Source organism: Phyllobates terribilis, unplaced genomic scaffold (genome assembly GCF_046119375.1).
Source record: "Phyllobates terribilis strain yellow unplaced genomic scaffold, ASM4611937v1 Scaffold_13__5_contigs__length_258822181, whole genome shotgun sequence".
Lineage (NCBI taxonomy): Eukaryota > Metazoa > Chordata > Amphibia > Anura > Dendrobatidae > Phyllobates > Phyllobates terribilis.
The window spans coordinates 109,257,159-109,278,494 of record NW_027362773.1 but is presented as its reverse complement, the minus strand read 5'-3'; positions in this window follow the sequence as shown (position 1 = coordinate 109,278,494).

Here is a 21,336-nt window from a genome sequence, read left to right as displayed (position 1 = left end):
CTGCTTCTCTACCACACCTGCGGGTTTTGCTCTTTGCTCTACTCTGCTTGTTTACCACACCCGCAGGCTTTGCTCTGCTCTGCTTGTCTATCGCACGTGCGGGTTTTGCTCTGCTCTGCTTGTTTACCGCACCTGCGGGCTTTGCTCTGCTCTGGTTGTCTACCGCACCTGCGGGTTTTGCTCTGCTCTACTTGTCTACCGCATCTGCGGGTTTTGCTCTGCTCTGCTTGTCTACCGCATCTGCGGGTTTTGCTCTGCCCTGCTTGTCTATCGCATCTGCGGGTTTTGCTCTGCTCTGCTTGTCTACCGCACCTGCGGGTTTTGCTCTGCTCCACTTGTCTACCGCACCTGTGGGTTTTACTCTGCTCTGCTTGTCTACCGCACCTGCGGGTTTTGCTCTGCTCTGCTTGTCTACCGCACCTGCGGGTTTTTCCCTGCTCTGCTTGTCTACCGCACCTGCGGGTTTTGCTCTGCCCTGCTTGTCAACCGCACCTGCGGGTTTTGCTCTGCTCTACTTGTCTACCGCATCTGCGGGTTTTGCTCTGCTCTGCTTGTCTACTGCATCTGCGGGTTTTGCTCTGCTCTGCTTGTCTACTGCACCTGGGGCTCCTTTCCTGTGTCCTAGTCTGTCATGGTCCCTATCCTGCCTGTGTTCATACCTGCCAGTACCCGCCTGTCTGCATGCCAGCCGTGCCTGCCAGTGCCCACCTGTCTGCAGGCCAGCCGTGCCGACCAGTGCCCATCTGTCTGCATACCAGCCGTGCCTGCCAATACCCACCTATCTGCATACCAGCCGTGCCTGCCAGTACCTACCTGTCTGTATGCCAGCCTAACCTGTCTGTTCCTGCATTCCCCAGTGTGGGTCAACAGCTGTGACCGGGGTCTGACCTGGAGTAGCACCTGGTCCCTCTGCTCAGTTCCTCCCTGGTTCACGGAGTCGACTGAGCCGCCGTGTGACCTTGGTCGGACCGAGTTGATACTTAGTTACGCCCCTCCAGACACTCCTCAGTTCATGGTCCAGTGGGATCACTAATCATGCTCACGCCAGTCAGTCCGGGCGTGTGCGTAACAGTTTGCTCAGGCCATGGTCCCTGTTGAGCCCCACGATCCTTCGCTCTCGGAGACATTTGAATTCTTGTCTGGTGAATACGTGCACCAAGGAAAAAATTTTTTCTCAAGCTGAGGTCCAGGCGATTTACGCACCAGCCCAAATGGAGCAATCAGCACTCGTTCCTGCGGATCCACCACGGTACTATGGGGATCCAAAACAAAGCCGTTCGTTTGTGGAGCAATGTATGCTGCATTTCAAATTCTATGCTCACTATTTTCCCACTGATCGGGTTAAAGTAGCATTCATGATGTCCTACTTAGCGGGTGATGCCTTGAAGTGGATCACCCCCCCCCTATGGGAAGCATGGGATCCTATTGCCTCCGACCTGCAGGCCTTCCTGGTGGCCTTTCTAATGCTCTTCGATGACCCTAACCCTGAAGCTTCTGCTAAAGCTTCCCTTCCCAATATCCTGGAGCAGTCCCCATTGGTGATGCGTGTAGGTAGCCCACCAGTTTCCCAGCCAGAAGAGGCTTCTGCCCACACAGAATCCACACAGGATGACAATGCTCCATAGAATACATCTCTTCCCAACCTCAAGGGGGGGGGTACTGTAACATCCCTGGCGGCGTGCTGGCATGGCTTACCACCTCTCACCTTGCAAGACCGCCATCTTACCTAACAATCCAGGCTGCCCACTTTGCTCCAGTACTGACTGTGTCTCTTGTCTGATTGCTTAGGGCGGTGGCCCGGCTACTGCCTGATTCTTATAGTTACTGTGTGCGCACTCCTAATGCCTCCCCAGCCTATTGCTGTGAGTCACTGGATACTTAAACCTCCTCCAGACAGTAGGGGGTGCCTGAGCAACACTTTGATTCAGTGTGTTCTGTGCAACTGAGTTGCCAGGTCCTGTCCTGTATCTTGTCTGTTTCCGCCCCTGGGGGCTGTATACCCAGGCCTGTTACCTGTATCTGTGACTTCTAGTCTGTCTCCGCCACCATGAGGGCTGAGTTCCCAGGCTCGTTCCTATATCTTATTACTGGTTCAGCTCCTGTCTGAACTGTGTCATAGCCCGTTACCTGTTTCTCTCTATGTCCGAACCTTCCCTTTTCCTGCAGTGTCTGAACCTGCACCTAACTCCAACTCGTTGTCTCTGAACTTCTGTTTGTGAGTTTTGTGTACACTCGCTACTTCATTGTAAGTACCTTGTGTGTATCTAGTTCTGCTTGTTCACCGCACCTGCGGTTTTGCTCTGCCCTGCTTGTTCACCGCACCTGCAGTTTCGCTCTGATCTGCTTGTCCACCGCACCTGTGGTTTTGCTCTGCTCTGCTTGTCTACCGCATCTGCAGGTTTTGCTCTGCTTTGCTTGTCTACCGCATCTGCAGGTTTTGCTCTGCTCTGCTTGTCTACCGCACCTGCGGCTCCGTTCCTGTGTCCCAGTCTGTATTGGTCCCTATCCTGCCTGCGTTCCTACCTGCCAGTACCCGCCTGTCTGCATGCCAGCCGTGCCTGCCAGTGCCCACCTGTCTGCATGCCAGCCGTGCCTGCCAGTGCCCACCTGTCTGCATACCAGCCGTGCCTGCCAATACCCACCTGTCTGCATACCAGCCGTGCCTGCCAGTACCCACCTGTCTGTATGCCAGCCTAACCTGCCTGTTCCTGCATTCCCCGGTGTGGGTCAACAGCTGTGACCAGGGTCTGACCTGGAGTAGCACCTGGTCCCTCTGCTCGGTTCCTCCCTGGTTCACGGAGTCGACTGAGCCGCCATGTGACCTTGGTCGGTCCGAGTTGATACTTAGTTACACCCCTCCAGGCACTCCTCGTTTCATGGTCCAATGGGATCACTAATCATGCTCACGCCAGTCAGTCCGGGCGTGTGCATAACACAGCAAAGCACCCCCACACCATCACACCTCCTCCTCCATGCTTCACGGTGGGAACCAGGCATGTAGAGTCCATCCGTTCAACTTTTCTGCGTCGCACAAAGACACGGTGGTTGGAACCAAAGATCTCAAATTTGGACTCATCAGACCAAAGCACAGATTTCCACTGGTCTAATGTCCATTCCTTGTGTTCTTTAGCCCAAACAAGTCTCTTCTGCTTGTTGCCTGTCCTTAGCAGTGGTTTCCTAGCAGCTATTTTACCATGAAGGCCTGCTGCACAAAGTCTCCTCTTAACAGTTGTTGTAGAGATGTGTCTGCTGCTAGAACTCTGTGTGGCATTGACCTGGTCTCTAATCTGAGCTGCTGATAACCTGCGATTTCCGAGGCTGGTGACTCGGATAAACTTATCCTCAGAAGTGTAGTATCGGCGTCTATGCCCCCTGAGAGGCAGAGACGCCGTCCCTCTTACCGCCGCGCTCCCGGCCCGGCGTCTTCCGGCTCTCCTGCTGCTGCTGCCGGCGCGCTCAGCTTCCCGGGCACTGTGCTTAGGCCAGGGACTCTTTAGGATGGCGCGCGCGGCCCCTTTAAGAGTGGGGGAGCGCGCGCGCGCCGTCCTAAGTAGTCCCCGGCCGATAGCCGGAGGACCTCTCATATAAATGGCACCTCCAAAATGGAGGTGCCCGTGCAAGGTTGTTGTTATGATCTGCAACAAGAACTAAGGAAAGATAGGGGAAAGCTGTCCCTACAGTAAGACTAAGCTGAATCCCTACGATGTAGCGGGCTGCCTGTTCCTAGTGAACAGACCCGCCTTCGTCCTCGGCTAGTCTGAACGAAGACCTATAGAATTAAGGGAGGGGTCCCTAAAAGAACTAAGGACTGGGACAAAAATGGGACACCCCCTAAACAGAAATTGTTGTAGAACACAAAAGACAAACTGACAAAAAGTATGAGAGGTCCAAGAGGACCAAGCAAACTGACAGAGATAGGCACCGAAGCACCAGGCTAGCAAAACAGTCAAACAACACTGAAGTCCAGCAAAGCCAGAAGGGTGGAGCTGGAATATATAGGCAGATGGTCACGTGACCGCAAAACACAAGATAGAAAAAACTAACAGGAGGGTTCTAACAGTACCCCCTCTTTTATGAGGATCCTCCGGATTCTCCAGGCCCAGGCCTATCCGGAAACCTACTGTGGAAAGCTTTAACAAGCCTAGGAGCAGAGACATCATGCGTTCTTACCCAGGAGTTGTCTTCGGGACCGAAACCCTTCCAGGAGACAAGATACTGTAATCTCCCTCTATGCCATCTAGAATTCAAGATACGAGAAATTTCATATTCGCCGTCTTCCACCACAGGAGGAACTGTGACAGTGACGACCATATCAGATACGTCAGCCTTTTTCAACAAGGAAACATGAAACACAGGATTAATCTTCCAGGAAGTAGGGACATCCAACCTAACAGCAGACTGGTTAACAACCTGAAGCACTTTAAATGGACCCACAAACTTAGGACCCAGTTTTTTAGAAGGAAACCTCAACCGCAGGTTCTTCGAGAACAACCAAACCATGTCACCCACAGTAAACAAAACCTCTTTACGTTTCCTGTCAAAATACTTCTTGGACTTTTTGTTAGCCTCTTGAAGGTTACAACGTACATTAGTCCAAACTTTCTCCAAATCACCGGAAAAATTCTCCTCCTCCTGCACCGCCGACCCCAATTTGGAGAACGAACCAAAAGATGGATGTCTCCCAGTACAGCAAAAAAAAGGAGAACACCCAGCAGAGGAGGATGTATAATAGTTAAGAGCAAATTCTGCGAGAGGCAGAAACTCCGACCACACCTCTTGATTGTCCGCCACAAAACAATGCAAAAACTGCTCAACATCCTGGTTCTTTCTTTCAGTCTGTCCATTAGACTCAGGATGATAACCAGACGAAAATGACAAATGGACTCCCAACCTGTCACAAAAAGCATGCCAAAAGCGAGCCACAAACTGAGGTCCTCTATCAGAAACAATATCCGTGGGAACGCCATGGAGCTTGACAATCTCCTTAACAAACGCCTTAGCGAGTGTCTTGGCGCAGGGCAACTTAATGAATGGAACCAAATGACACATCTTACTAAAACGGTCCACGACCACCCAGATGACAGTAAAACCCTCGGACACAGGAAGATCAGTAATAAAATCCATAGTGAGATGCGTCCAAGGCGCACTAGGAACCTCCAGAGGGCAAAGCAACCCCGCAGCAGGAGTATGTGAAGCCTTTGACCTAGCGCACAAAGTACACTGACACACCCACTTGATGACTTCCTTCTGCCACCAGGCCAGCAAAAACTGCGACTGATCAATCTCTTAGTCTTCGAAATTCCTGGATGGCCTGCCAACAGAGACTCATGACACTCCACAAACAAATCTCTCCTAAAGGCTCTAGGCACGAACAACCTCCCATGGGGAGTGTTAGATGGAGCATCATCTTGAGCTTTCAGAATCCCATTCTCCAAAACGGAGTCCAAAGCCGCCACCACAACTCCTTTCTGTAAAATGCTCTCCTCCTCCTCGGCACCGACCGTAGGAGAGAAGCTGCGAGATAAAGCATCGGCTTTAACATTCTTAGTACCAGGGATATAGGTAACAGAAAAATGAAACCGAGAAAAAAAAAGTGCCCACCTAGCTTGACGGGCATTCAAGCGCTTGGCAGCCTCCAGATAGATCAAATTCTTATGATCTGTGAAAACCTGAATAGGAAATCTAGCGCCTTCCAAAAAATGACGCCAATGTTCAAACGCGAGTTTAATAGCCAACAACTCCCGATTTCCAACATCATAATTCAGTTCGGTTTCCGAAATTTTTTTCGAAAAGAAGTCACAAGGATTTCTCTCCTGAGACAAAACTGCTCCGACCCCCACCGATGAAGCATCGACCTCGACCAAAAAAGGCTTGGTCTCATCAGGCTGCATAAGGGGCAGAACTGAACCTCTCTTTGAGATACTCAAACACTTCAATGACCTCAGTAGTCCACTGGGCCGTATTCGCACCTTTCCTGGTGAGATCGGTTAGAGGTTTAACAATTACAGAAAAATTCTTAATGAATTTCCTGTAATAATTGGCAAAACCCAAAAATCTCTGTATAGATTTCAAACCAATAGGCCTAGGCCATTCCTGCACAGCCTGAAACTTCACAGGGTCCATCTCAAAGCCCTCGCTGGAGACAATGTAGCCCAAAAAACTAATTTTCTGCACAGCGAACTCACATTTCCCCAGCTTAGCAAAGAGTGAATTATCACCCAATAACTGCAAAACTTCACGTACACTCTGCCAATGGGACTCCAGATCTGGTGAATAAATCAAAATGTCATCCAAATACATAACCACATTCTTACCAGTCAGAGGTCTCAGGATGTCATTAATAAGGTTCTGAAAAAATGCAGGTGCATTGGTAAGACCAAAAGGCATCACCAAATTCTCAAAATGACCTACCGGAGTGTTAAAAGCAGTTTTCCATTCATCACCCTCCTTCACATGTAACAAATTGTATGCCCCCCAGAGATCAATTTTGGAGAACCACTTGGCTCCCACTAACTGGTTAAACAAGTCAGGAATTAACGGTAACGGGTAGGAATTGCTTACGGTAATCTTATTAATTTCACGAAAATCCAGACATGGACATAAACCGCCGTCCTTTTTTTTAACAAAGAAGAATCCAACTGCCACAGGTGACTTAGAAGGTCTAATGTGACCAGCAGCCAGGCTAGTCTGTATGTACTCCTCCAAGGCCTTTCTTTCAGGGATAGTCAGATTAAACAAGCGACTCTTGGGAAGAGTAGCTCCTGGAACAAACTCAATGGCGCAATCATAATCCCTATGAGGAGGTAAAACTTGTGACTCCTCCTCCAAAAAAACCCTCCAAAAATCTTGAATAGGTACAGGTAATTCCACTTTTTCCACAGCCGCAATGCGACTATTACAACATTTATCATAGCACTTCGGACTCCAAGACTTAATCACATTAGTAGACCAGTCCAATAAAGGATTGTGCAGTTTTAACCAAGGCAATCCTAGAACAACTGGAGAGGGTAAATTATCCAAAACAACCAAATCCAAAATTTCTTGGTGAACTCCATTGATAGTGAGAGGAAATGCAGCAGTCTTGTGAGTAATACATTTCAAAGGAGTGTTATCAATTGCAACCACAGAAATAGGTGATGACAAAGGTTTGGATTTCAATTTAATGTTTTCCAAAAACCCTTTATCAATCACATTAAGTGTTGAACCACAATCCACAAATACCTAAAATTCTATAAAATCTCCCTGCAGAGTAGTACTCCCAGAAAGAAATACTCCTGCAGAGCGTAAACAAGCTATACAGGCGTAACTGACCTTTTTTTTTCTTTACTTAAACTACGCTCACAATACTTAATCAAATGGTCACCTTTACCACAATAAAGACACAATCCCTCGGCGAATCTCCGGTCTTTTTCCTGAGAGCGGAGTGACATCGCCCCCACCTCCACTGGTTCTCCGCTGTCAGAGCAGATTTTCTGGGAACTAGGACCTGACGTTACAGGAGTTTTTACATCATTCACCCTAGACCTCAGTCTCCTGTCCACACGAACAGCTAACTGCATAGCTTCCTGCAGAGTCTCAGGTGCAGGGAATGCAATTAGCAAATCCTTAACCCTTTCACTCAGACCAGCAAGAAATAAACATCTCAGCGCAGAATCATTCCATTTAACTTCTGAGGCCCATCTCCTGAAGTGTGTGCAATAATTTTCAACATCATCTGACCCCTGATTCAAACGCCTAGGTTCTGATTCAGCAGATGAGATTCAATCAGGATCGTCATATAATAGCCCCATAGCAGAAAAAAATTCTTCAACAGAACTTAAACACGGATCATTAGGCTGGAGAGAAAAGGCCCACCCCTGTGGTTCGTTGCGCAAAAGTGACATAATAAAACCAATGCGCTGTGATTCATTCCCAGAGGATCTTGGTCTCAAACAAAAATATAACAAACAAGCATTTTTAAAGAAAAAAAAATCTTGCTGTTTACCATAAAAAAACATCAGGCAGTCCTACCTTGGGTTCGACAAAATGCGCTCCAGGACAGCTACTCACATGTTGCTGAAGCTCAACCACCTCCAGAGACAATCCCTGCAGGCGTTGAGCCAAGTCCTGGATGGAAACCATACTGATCCCCAAATTTCTTTCCTTTTAGTCTTTTTTGGGCTGGACTTACTGTTATGATCTGCAACAAGAACTAAGGAAAGATAGGGGAAAGCTATCCCTACAGTAAGACTAAGCTGAATCCCTACGATGTAGCAGGCTGCCTGTTCCTAGTGAACAGACCCGCCTTCGTCCTCGGCTAGTCTGAACGAAGACCTATAGAATTAAGGGAGGGGTCCCTAAAAGAACTAAGGACTGGGACAAAAATGGGACACCTCCTAAAAAGAAATTGTTGTAGAACACAAAAGACAAACTGACAAAAAGTACTAAAGGTCCAAGAGGACCAAGCAAACTGACAGAGATAGGCACCAAAGCACCAGGCTAGCAAAACAGTCAAACAACACTGAAGTCCAGCAAAGCCAGAAGGGCGGAGCTGGAATATATAGGCAGATGGTCACGTGACCGCAAAACACAAGATAGAAAAAACTAACAGGAGTGTTCTAACAGTTGTAGCTTTGTGTCCTAAACTCTGCTTCAGCCCTCAGGTCCCTCTGCTAGTCTGACTACCAGTCCAGTCCGCCAGCCTGACTACCAGTCCAGTCCGCCAGCCTGACTACCAGTCCAGTCCACCAGTCTGACTACCAGTCCTGTCCGCCAGCCTGACTACCAGTCCAGTCCGCGAGCCTGACTACCAGTCCTGTCTGCCAGCCTGACTACCTGTTTCCGCCAGCCAAGTGTACTCTCCAGCCCGACGGTCTGCCTACGATCCAAACCCGCCAGTCTGTCTATGGGCCTGGCTTGCCTGCCTACCCGGAGATCGTACCAGTTACCTGCCATGCCTATCAGCCAGCCTACCTGGAGGCTCCTACCAGTTACCTGCTGTGCCTATCAGTCAGCCTACCTTCTAGTTACCTGCCGTGCTTACCCGGAGGCTCCTGCCAGTTACCCTTAGGAGTCACCTGCTCTCATACAAGGACAGGCCCAGAGTAGCACCTGGTCCCTCTGCTCGGTCCTTCCCTGGTTCACGGAGTCGACTGAGCCGCCGTGTGACCTTGGTCAGTCCGAGTTGATACCTAGTTACCCCCCTCTGGTCCCACTTTGCTCCGCAGCACAGAGGTTCCACCACCCGGATCCGTAACAGTTTGCATGGGCCATGAAACCCGGTGGCCCCCAGGCTCCTTCGCTTGCTGACCTGTACCAGGAGGTTTCTCGTCAGAGATCCCAACAGGAAACCATCCTGACCTACCTGCGGTCTGTCAACTCTTGCCTGGACACGCTGTCTGTCCCACCTGTGCCCGCCTCGAGCCGAGCGACACCCGCTCCGGCGACGCCGCTGCCTACCAATACCACGGCATCCAGCCTAGGACCCCGGCTTTCTGCGCCTCCTCGTTTTGGGGGTGACCCCGTATTATGTCGGGGTTTTCTGAACCAGTGCACACTGCACTTTGAACTTCTGGCACATCAGTCTCCCTCCGACCGGGCCAAGGTGGCGTTCATCATGTCTCACCTCACCGGGGAAGCATTGGCATGGCTAAAACACTCTATGGGAGAGAGGGGATTCCCTGGTGTCCGATCTTCCGGCTTTCCTCACTGCCTTCTGGAGGGTCTTCGATGAGCCCGGACGAAGGATTTCTACTGCCTCCTCATTGCTTCGTCTCCGCCAAAGGAATTTCACCGTGGGCCAGTATGCCATACAGTTCCGTACCCTCGCTTCTGAGCTTGCCTGGGACAACAAGGCCCTGGTGTCCACCTTCCGGGAGGGTCTTTCCGGTCGGATTAAGGACGAGCTAGCCGGCCGGGACATTCCTACCACCCTGGATGACCTGGTGTCACTGGCTACCCAGATTGACATCCGTTTCCTAGAACGTGCTAAGGAGACTACCCGGGAGAGAAGATTTCCTCATCTTGCTCCGGTTTTCCAGAAACCTGCTTCCCAACCAGCAACTCCCCGGGCACGCTCGCCCGAACCTATGCAGATCGACCAGACCAAGATGGTCAAGTCTCGACAAGAAACACGCCGACCCGAAGGGAGCTGTTTCTACTGTGGTAGTAAGGAGCACCTGATCCGTTCCTGTCCGGTGAAGCCGGGAAACTCCAGTGTCTAGGACCGCTCGGAGAGGTCGTCCTAGGCAAGAGTAAATCCTCTCGGTTCTTGACTTTAACCGTCTCTATTTCCTGTGGAGAGAACCGCTTCTTTGAAACCGCCCATCTGGATTCCAGAGCCGCTGGGAATCTCATTTCCCAGTCCCTTGTAGAGAAGTATCAGATTCCTACCAAACCTCTGGCTGAACTATTGGCAGTCGCTTCCGTGGATGGAAGACTCCTTCCGGTGACCATCTTGCTCGTCACTGAGCCCGTAACCCTTCAGGTGGGAATGCTGCACTCAGAGAGGATCTCCTTCCATGTGCTTTCCAGACTCTCTCACTCCCTTTTGCTAGGTCTACCCTGGCTACAGAGACATGAACCCGTTCTGAATTGACAATCCGGTGAGGTGCTCCGTTGGGGGCAGGATTGCCATGAGACCTGCCTGGTCCCGGTTCCCCCGGCTCGACCTCCGGCTACTCCGGCTAATTTACCTGGTCTACCGGCACCTTACTGGTCCTATGCAGATGTCTTCGACAAGAAGGAAGCAGAGACACTGCCACCTCATAGGCCATATGATTGCCCTATCGACCTGGCACCCGGTGCCACTCCACCCCGTGGGCGTATTTACCCGTTGTCGTTGGCCGAAACCCGGGCCTTTCGGAGTACATCGAAGAAAATCTGGCTAGGGGATTCATCCAGAAATCTACCTCCCCGGCTGGAGCCAGATTCTTCTTCGTAAAAAAGAAAGACGGTTCACTATGCCCCTGTATCGATTATAGAGTGTAGCGTCGGCGTCCCTGCCTCCTGCTAGGCAGGGACGCCGTTCCCCTCACCTCTCCGCTCCGTGCCCGGCGGCTTCCTCCCGCTCTGCTGGCAGCGCGCGCTGCTTCCCGGCCTCTGTGCTTAGGGCGCGCGCGCGCGCACTCCCCCTCTCTTAAAGGGGCCACGCGCGCCGTCCTAAGGAGTCCCCGGCCAATGGCCGGAGGACCTCACCATATATAAGGCACCTCCTCCAAAATGGAGGTGCCTGAGCAATGTTGTTGCAAAGCTCTGCTTCAGCCCTCAGGTCCCGTTACCAGTTACCTGCCAGTTACCTGCCAGTTACCTGCCAGTCACCTGCCAGTCACCTGCCAGATTCCTGCCTGTTACTTATCTATCTGCGGTCCGACAGTCTGCCTACCAGCCCTGCCAGTCTGTCTATGGATCAGTCTGCCCGCTCACCTGGGAGCGCTCACCTGCTACCTGCCTGCTAGCCTACCTGGAGGCTCCGCCGTCACGTGCTGGGACCACCTGCCTGTCCAGAGACTCTTGCCCGCTCACCTGGGAGCGCTCACCTGCTACCTGCCTGTTAGCCTACCTGGAGGCTCCGCCGTCACGTGCTGTGACCACCTGCCTGTCCAGAGACTCTTGCCCGCTCACCTGGGAGCGCTCACCTGCTACCTGCCTGCTAGCCTACCTGGAGGCTCTGCTGCCATGTGCCGTGACCTCCCGCCTGTCCAGACACTCTTGCCCGCTCACCTGGGAGCGCTTCTCTGCTACCTGCCTGCTAGCCTACCTGGAGCCGTCACTTGCTGTGACCACCGGCTAGTCCAGAGACTCTTGCCCGCTCACCTGGGAGCATCCACCTGCTACCTGCCTGCTAGCCTACCTGGAGGCTCTGCCGTCACTTGCCGTGACCACCCGCCTGTCAAGAGACTGTCTCCGTCACTTGCCGTGACCTCCTGCCCTTCTACCCAGAGACTGTCCCCGTCACTTGCCGTGACCTCCTGCCCTTCAACCCAGAGACTGTCCCCGTCACCTGCCATGTCCTCCTGCCCTTCTACCCAGAGACTGTCCCCGTCACTAGCCGTGATTACCTGCCCGCCTTCCCTGGGAGCCACCCGCTTCCTTACAATGACTACCCCCTTGTATAGTTGCTCAGAGGTTCCACCTCCCTGACCCGTTACATAGAGGACTCAACCAGATTACTATCATAAACAAATATCCCCTGCCACTCATCTCTGAGCTGTTCAACCGCCTTAAAGGTGCGAAGATCTTTACCAAGCTCGATCTTCGTGGGGCATATAACTTGGTCCAGATCCGCCAAGAAGACGAGTGGAAGACGGCATTCAATACCCGGGACGGCCACTATGAATACCGTGTGATGCCCTTCGGCCTCTGTAATGCTCCTGCCGTCTTCCAAGAATTAGTTAATGACATCTTCCGTGACCTCTTATATTTTTGCGTGGTGGTGTACCTGGACGACATCTTGGTCTTCTCTCCGGATCTTCCCACACACCGGAGGAATGTTCGTCAGGTCCTGCTTAGGCTCAGGCAGAATCACCTATACGCAAAATTTGAAAAATGCCTCTTCGAGCAGACCTCTCTTCCGTTCCTGGGCTATATTATCTCTAAGACAGGTCTACGGATGGACCCCGAGAAGGTTTCTGCCTTCTTAAAGTGGCCCCGTCCGGAGGGGCTGAAGGCGATTCAGTGATTCCTGGGCTTCGCGAATTATTACCGTCTCTTCATCCCACATTTCTCTTCCCGGACTGCTCCCATCTCTGCGCTCACCCGTAAGGGAGCAAATCCTAAGGAATGGCCGTCCGAAGCAGAGGAGGCCTTCCTCTCCTTAAAACTAGCCTTTTCTTCTGCCCCAGTGCTGCACCGTCCGGATTGCAACAAATTTTCTGGAGGTTGATGCTTCCTCTTCCAGAGCGGTGCTCACCCAGAAATCTCCGTCCGGGAGAATGGTAACCTGCGGCTTCTTCTCCAAGCTCTTCTCATCCGAGCGCAACTACTCCATAGGAGACCGAGAACTGCTAGCCATCAAATTGGCGCTGGAGGAGTGACGTTACCTGCTTGAGGGGGTTCTGCACCCGGTGGTCATCTACACTGACCTCAAAAACCTGGCATATCTACAGAATGCCCAAAGACTCAATCCACGTCAGGCCCGGTGGCCTTTGTTCTTCGCCCGCTTCAACTTTACCCTACATTACCGCCCTGCGGACAAGAACGTTAAAGCCAACGCCTTGTACCGATCCTTCCTGTCTTCCGATCAAGAGGAGGAGCCTATGCATATCATCGATCCCTCCAAAGTGATGAATGTGGCCCCCTTGGACCTGTCTCGTCTCCCACCCAGTAAGACATTTGTAGCGGTTCCAGATCGTAAGAAGGTTCTTCACTGGGGTCATTCATCTAAACTAGCCAGCCATGCTGGCCAGAAGAAGACCTTCTTGCTCATTACCCGGCATTACTGGTGGCCTACCCTGCGCAAGGATGTAGTAGACTTCGTGACGGCCTGTTCGTCCTGTGCCCGCAACAAGGTTCCCAGACATCTTCCAGCCGGCCGTCTCCTGCCTCTTCCCGTACCTGCTGCCCCATGGCAACACATTGCTATGGACTTTATTACCGATCTCCCTGTTTCTGCCGGTTGTACTGTCATTTGGGTGGTCGCTGACCGCTTTTCTAAAATGGCCCACTTCATCCCTCTGCCTGGTCTCCCGTCTGCATCTGTGCTGGCTAAGGACTTCATCCATCACATTTTCGTCTCCATGGCCCACCCCTCCACGTTGTGTCTGATCGCGGGGTCCAGTTTACTTTGCGTTTCTGGAGAGCTACGTGTAAGCTGCTGGATGTCACCCTGGATTTTTCCTCTGCTTACCATCCGCAGTCAAATGGCCAAGTGGAACGTATCAACCAGACCCTTACCAGCTTCCTCCGGCACTTCGTCAACGCTCACCATACCGATTGGGTAGAGCTCCTACCATGGGCCGAATTCTCCTATAACAACCATGAGAGCGAATCTTCTTCCAAGTCCCCGTTCTTTGTAGTCTACGGTCAACATCCCCGGATTCCGTTTCCCGTCTCCGCTTCAGTGGACAACCCTGCCCCGGAGTCTCTGGTCAGCGAATTTTCCACCATTTGGGAGGACACTAGGTCCGCACTTCTTTATTCCTCCGAGCGGATGAAGAAACATGCTGATAAGAGATGCCAGGACCCACCTCAATTCCATCTGGGAGACAAGGTTTGGCTCTCCTCCAAACATGTTCGTCTCAAAATACCCTCCTATAAGTTGGGTCCACGGTTCATCGGTCCTTTTGATGTCCTCAAGCAAATCAACCCAGTAGCCTACAAGTTAAAACTCCGGGCCACCTTACGGATTCCCAACTCCTTCCACGTATCTCTCCTCAAACCAGTTGTGCTTAATTCTTTTTCTGACAATCCAGGTACCCCCCCTGCTCCGGTCTCCGCTGAGGACGTCTATGAGGTAGAGAACATTCTGGCCACCAAGAGGGTAAGAGGAAAAACCTTTTTTCTGGTGGATTGGAAGGGGTTTGGCCCAGAGGAGAGAACTTGGGAACCCAGGGAGAACATCCACGCCTTTCTTCTCCTTAAAAAATTTCTTTCTGGCCTAAAAAAGAGGGGGCGTAAAGGGGGGGTACTGTAGTATCGGCGTCTCTGCTCCCTGACAGGCAGAGACGCCGTCCCTCTTACCGCCACGCTCCCGGCCCGGCGTCTTCCGGCTTTCCTGCTGCTGCTGCCGGCGCGCGCAGCTTCCCGGGCACTGTGCTTAGGGCGCGCTCTCCCCCCCTCTTAAAGGGGCCGCGCGCGCCGTCCTAAGGAGTCCTCAGCCAATGGCCGGAGAACCTCTCATATAGAAGGCACCCCCTCCAAAATGGAGGTGCCCGTGCAAGGTTGTAGCTTTGTGTCCTAAACTCTGCTTCAGCCCTCAGGTCCCACTGCTAGTCTGACTACCAGTCCAGTCCGCCAGCCTGACTACCAGTCCAGTCCGCCAGCCTGACTACCAGCTCAGTCTGCCAGCCTGACTACCAGTCCAGTCCGCCAGTCTAACTACCAGCCCTGTCCACCAGTCCTGTCCGCCAGCCTGACTACCAGCCCAGTCCGTCAGCCTGACTACCAGTCCTGTCCGCCAGCCTGACTACCTGTCTCCGCCAGCCCGACGGTCTGCCTACGATCCAAACCCGCCAGTGTGTCTATGGGCCTGGCTTGCCTGCCTACCCGGAGAACGTACCAGTTACCTGCCGTGCCTATCAGTCAGCCTACCTGGAGGCTCTTATCAGTTACCTGCCGTGCCTACCCGGAGGCTCCTGCCAGTTACCCGTGGGAGTCCCCTGCTCTCATACAAGGACAGGCCCAGAGTAGCACCTGGTCCTTCTGCTCGGTCCTTCCCTGGTTCACGGAGTCGATTGAGCCGCCGTGCTACCCTGGTCAGTCCGAGTTGATACCTAGTTACGCCCCTCTGGTCCCTCCTTGCTCCGCAGCACAGAGGTTCCACCACCCGGATCCGTAACAAGAAGCAGAGGTGACTCTTGGTCTTCCTTTCCTGGGGTGGTCCTCATGTGAGCCAGTTTCTTTGTAGCGCTTGATGGTTTTTGCAACTGCACTTGGGAACACTTTCAAAGTTTTCCCAATTTTTCGCACTGACTGACCTTCATTTCTTAAAGTAATGATGGCCACTCGTTTTTCTTTACTTAGCTGCTTTTTTCTTGCCATAATACAAATTCTAACAGTCTATTCAGTAGGACTATCAGCTGTGTATCCACCTGACTTCTGCACAACACAACTGATGGTCCCAACCCCATTTATAAGGCAAGAAATCCCACTTATTAAACCTGACAGGGCACACCTGTGAAGTGAAAACCATTTCCGGTGACTACCTCTTGAAGCTCATCAAGAGAATGCCAAGAGTGTGCAAAGCAGTCATCAAAGCAAAAGGTGGCTACTTTGAAGAACCTAGAATATAAGACATATTTTCAGTTGTTTCACACTTTTTTGTTAAGTATATAATTCCACATGTGTTAATTCATAGTTTTGATGCCTTCAGTGTGAATGTACAATTTTCATAGTTATGAAAATACAGAAAAATCTTTAAATGAGAAGGTGTGTCCAAACTTTTGGTCTGTACTGTATATATATGTGGAATGTTTGAGCTGAACGAATCTGTAACAGAGTGAAATTTGCTGAATATATGTGCAGCTGCTAAGTGAGATTTGTGTGACAGAGGCCTCATGTATGTTTGTTTCTTTATGTGAAGGTACAAAATTACATTTAAGTCTGAGAAAATGATGATACATAATTAAGTATTATCTATATAATATATATATTTCTATATTTCTTTAGTAATTATTACTTCTTGATTTAGCTAATAGTGGATAAGGGTAACCACACATTAAAATGGTTTATAAAGCAAATTTACATTTAGAATAATTTTTCACAATGATAATTTTATAGTATTCAAGGATATTATTATTTTTAATGGTTACATAAATAGGTACACACCTCTTCAGACAAATATATGCTATGACATTTATGCAAAATATTTATAGAAGAATAATTATTTTTAATTTGGTTCTGATATATAAATTATTTTCTAAAATAATATTTTTTGCCATTAAGGGGGAAAATGTGCTTTTGATCCTGATTACATAATCACTTTTGATCAATACTTATTTTTCACACATTTTAATGAAGAAGAAATATTAATAAGCTACAATGGTATGATTAAGAAGGGTATTACATGCAAAGTTACATAATTTAATCATTTTTGGTAATACAAGGTTATGACAAATATGAAATCATCCAGATAATGGAAATATAAGGGTATTTTTATGGAGAATACAATTACTCTGCATTTGTCATTAACATATAAAGGCCTTATTTTTATTATTATTATTATTATTATTATTTTTAGTCTTAATTTAATTTTTCTTTTTTCAATTTTATTCTTACTTTCTTCTTATTTTTTCATTTTTCATTTTTAATTCTAATTTTTTTATTTTATTATTTCAGTTCAATATCTCAATTGAGAAAACACATTCATATTTAATAAAGTAATGTCTAGTACAAGAATATTGCTTCATTAAATATAATGATATGGTTCCAATATAAGAAAAAAAATATTTCAATTTTTTGAGTAAACACAAGTCATTCTTGCATTCATTCATTCATATATTTATTCATTTTGGTTCATGAGTATACTTTCTTTGGTATTATTGGTAAACACTAGTGATTAGCGAGCTTGCTCGCCACTGCTCGGTACTCACCCGAGCATCTCAGTACTCGAGATGCTCGGAGCTCGCCGAGTACTTTCGAGATGCTCGAGCGGGAGCTCGGGTCCCCGTCCTGCATGTTTGGCGCTATTTAGAGCACCAATCATGCAGGGATTGTCTGCCACTCACTGTAATGCCACAGCCATGGTGGTTGTGGCATTACAGTGATTTCCCAAATCGATGGGAACAGTGCTCACAGAGAAACATGAAAAGCCGGCAATTCAGCAGCGGCATACACCGGTACCGACAATTTAGAACAGAAAGAATAGAGCATCACACATAGATTAGATAGATAGAAACATGTCAGTCACATATATAATAAGTACAGTGACAGTGTTGGTTACTGTACTTGTTATTTAGTGTTAAAATAAAGGATTTATTAAAAAAAAAAATAATAGTGTTTTCATGCACCCGTCTCTTTAAAAAAGCCGGCCGGCAATTCTTCAGCGGCATACATCGGTACCCGACAATTTAGAACAGAAATAGAGCATCACACATAGATTAGATAGATAGAAACATGTCAGTCACATATATAATAAGTACAGTGACAGTGTTGGTTACTGTACTTGTCATTTAGTGTTAAAATAAAGGATTTATTAAAAAAAAAATTGGCATAGGGTTCCCTGTAATTTTAGTCTCTAGCGGAGGTTAAGCAGATGGCTGGGGCAGATGTCTGAAACCTGGGAAGGGGGTAATACCCACGGAGCTTCCCAGGCCACTAATATCAGCCCCCAGCTGAATACCTAGCCTTTACCAGCTATTAAAATGGGGGACCCCCCCCCAAAAAGTGACGTGGGGTCCCCCCTATTTTAATAGCTGGCAAAGGCTAGGCAGACAGCTGGGGGCTGATATTAATAGCCCAGGAAGGGTGGCATGAATATTGGCCCCCTCCCAGGCTAGAAACACCAGCCGTCAGCCGCCCTATGAATGCGCCAATTCTGGCACTTATCCTCGCTCTTCCCACTGCCCTGTAGCGGTGGCAGTGGGGTAATAGGGCGGGCGTTGATGTCAGCTTATAATGCCGGCTGAGATCAAGCCCAGGTTAGTAATGGAGAGGCGTCTATAAGACACCCCCATTACTAACCCCATAGTCAAAGTTAAAAAAAAACACAAACACCCAGAATAAAGTCCTTTAATTGAAATAAACGCACAATTCTTTAATGTTCTAAATTAAACCATACTTACCATCACGCCCATTCCAGCTGAAGCCAATGTCTTCTGCAATAAAAGTAAAATAATAAACCAACCTCATCCTTACATTTCCATGGTTCCCAGGACGGCTCCAGCTCTGCTACATTCACATGACAGGCTGGATCGCAGCCGAAAGCTGAATTTCATGAAATAATAAAAAAAAAATTGACGTGGGGCTTCGCCCTATTTTTGTGTCCAGCCAGGTACAGCAGGCAGGAGCGGGCTGCCCCCAACCACCAGCTGCCAATTTGTACCTGGCCGGACACAACAATATAGGGAAGCCCTTTTTTTCTTTATTATTTCATGAATTTCATGACATAATAAAAAAAAAAAATACATGGGGCTTCGCCCTATTTTTGTGTCCAGCCAGGTACAACTAGGCAGCTGGGGGCTGGAATCCGCAGCGCATGGAGGCCCAAGCTTTCTGCCCCCCCCCCCGCTGTAAATTGCAGTCCGCAGCCACCCCAGAAAATGGCGCGTTCATAGAAGCGCCATCTTCTGGTGCTGTACCCAACTCATCTAGGGCCCTGGTGCGGTGGCTCACTGGGTAATAAAGGGGTTAGGGTCAGCTTGGTATTATCAGCTGGCCCTAAGCCCGAAATTCATGGGGTCATGCCAATATTAGACATGACCGCCATGAATTTCTAGTAAAGTATTTAAAAAAAACACAACACCCAGAATAAAGTCCTTTAATTTAAATAAACGCACAATTCTTTAATGTTTTAAATTAAACCATACTTACCATCACGCCCATTCCAGCTGAAGCCTATGTCTTCTGCAATAAAAGTAAAATAATAAAGCAACCTCATCCTTGCCTTTCCATGGTTCCCAGGACGGCTTCAGCTCTGCTACATTCACATGACAGGCTGGATCGCTGCCGAAAGCTGCCATCCCGCTTGCCATGCCGCAGACTCTGAGAAGCGCAGGCATGCTTGCGCTCATCAGTGTATGGCTGTGACGGCATCCAGATGAGCCGAGTTCATGTCCAATGAACTCAGCTCACCTCATGCACGTCACTGACAGCGTGGGAAAATTCTCCTGCGCATGCGGTGAGCGTGAGAGAATTCTCCTGCGCTCACCGCAAGCGCAGGAGAATTTTCCCACGCTTGCGGTGAGCGCAGGAGAATTCTCTCACGCTCACCGCATGCGCAGGAGAATTTTCCCACGCTGTCAGTGACGTGCATGAGGTGAGCTGAGTTCATTGGACATTAACTCGGCTCATCTGGATGCCGTCACAGCCAGACACTGAGGAGCGCAAGCATACCTGCGCTTCTCAGTGTCTGCGGCATGGCAAGCTGGATGGCAGCTTTCGGCTGCGATCCAGCCTGTCATGTGAATGTAGCAGAGCTGGAGCCGGCCTGGGAACCATGGAAAGGTAAGGATGAGGTTGGTTTACTATTTTATTTTTATTGCAGGAGATCGTTGGCTTTAGCTGGAATGGGCGTGATGGTAAGTATGGTTTAATTTAGAACATTAAAGAATTGTGCGTTTATTTCAATTAAAGGACTCTATTCTGGGTGTTTGTGTTTTTTTTTAACTTTGACTATGGGGTTAGTAATGGGGGTGTCTTATAAACGCCTCTCCATTACTAACCTGGGCTTGATGTCAGCTGGCATTATAAGCTGACATCAACCCCAGCCCTATTACCCCACTGCCACCGCTACAGGGCAGTGGGAAGAGCGAGGCTAAGTGCCAGAATTGGCGCATCCTATGGGGTGGCTGACGGCTGGTGTTTCTAGCGTGGGAGGGGGCCAATATTCATGGCACCCTTCCTGTGCTTTTAATATCAGCCCCCAGCTGTCTGCCTAGCCTTTGCTAGCTATTAAAATAGGGGGGACCCCACGTCATTTTTTGGGGGGGTCCCCCATTTTAAGCCTTTACTAGCTAGGTATTCAGCCCCCAGCTGAATACCTAGCCTTTACTAGCTATTAAAATGGGGGACCCCAAAAAAAATGACGTGGGGTCCCCCATTTTAATAGCTAGCAAAGGCTAGGTATTCAGCTGGAGGCTGATATTAGTAGCCTGGGAAGCTCTGTGGGTATTACCCCCTTCCCAGGCTTCAAACATCTGCCCTAGCCGTCTGCTTAACCTCCGCTAGAGACTAAAATTACGGGGAACCCCACGCCAATTTTTTTAAATAAATCCTTTCTTTTAACACTAAATGACAAGTACAGTAATCAACACTATCACTGTACTTATTATATATGTGACTGACATGTTTCTATCTATCTAATCTATGTGTGATGCTCTATTCTTTCTGTTCTAAATTGTCTGGTACCGGTGTATGCTGCTGGTGATGAATTGCCGGCCGGCTTTTTTAAAGAGACAAAAACACTATTATTTTTTTTTAATAAATCCTTTATTTTAACACTAAATGACAAGTACAGTAACCAACACTATCACTGTACTTATTATATATGTGACTGTCATGTTTCTATCTATCTAATCTATGTGTGATGCTCTTTTCTTTCTGTTCTAAATTGTCAGGTACCGGTGTATGCCGCTGATGAATTGCCAGCCGGCTTTTTTAAAGAGACGGGTGCATGAAAATCGGAGGGCACTAGTGTGTTCCAATTGCCCTGCTATGTTTTTCACGCACCCTCCTATATACCTTGCCTGCCTGTCTGCCTATATATTCTGCCAGCCTGACGTTTAATTGAGCACTGTTCCCATCGATTTGGGCAATTTTTGACCTTCTGCAGACCGCCGGGGGGACCGCCAGAAAAATGCTCGAGTTTCCCATAGACTTACATTGGGCTCGTTGCTCGGGTCGAGCACCCGAGTATTCCAATTTGCTCAACCCGAGCTTCGAGCACCCGAGCCTTTTAGTGCTCGCTCATCACTAATAAACACTTGTTTCAAAACACACTGACACCTATGGGTTGGAAAAGGTAATTACACCTATGACATA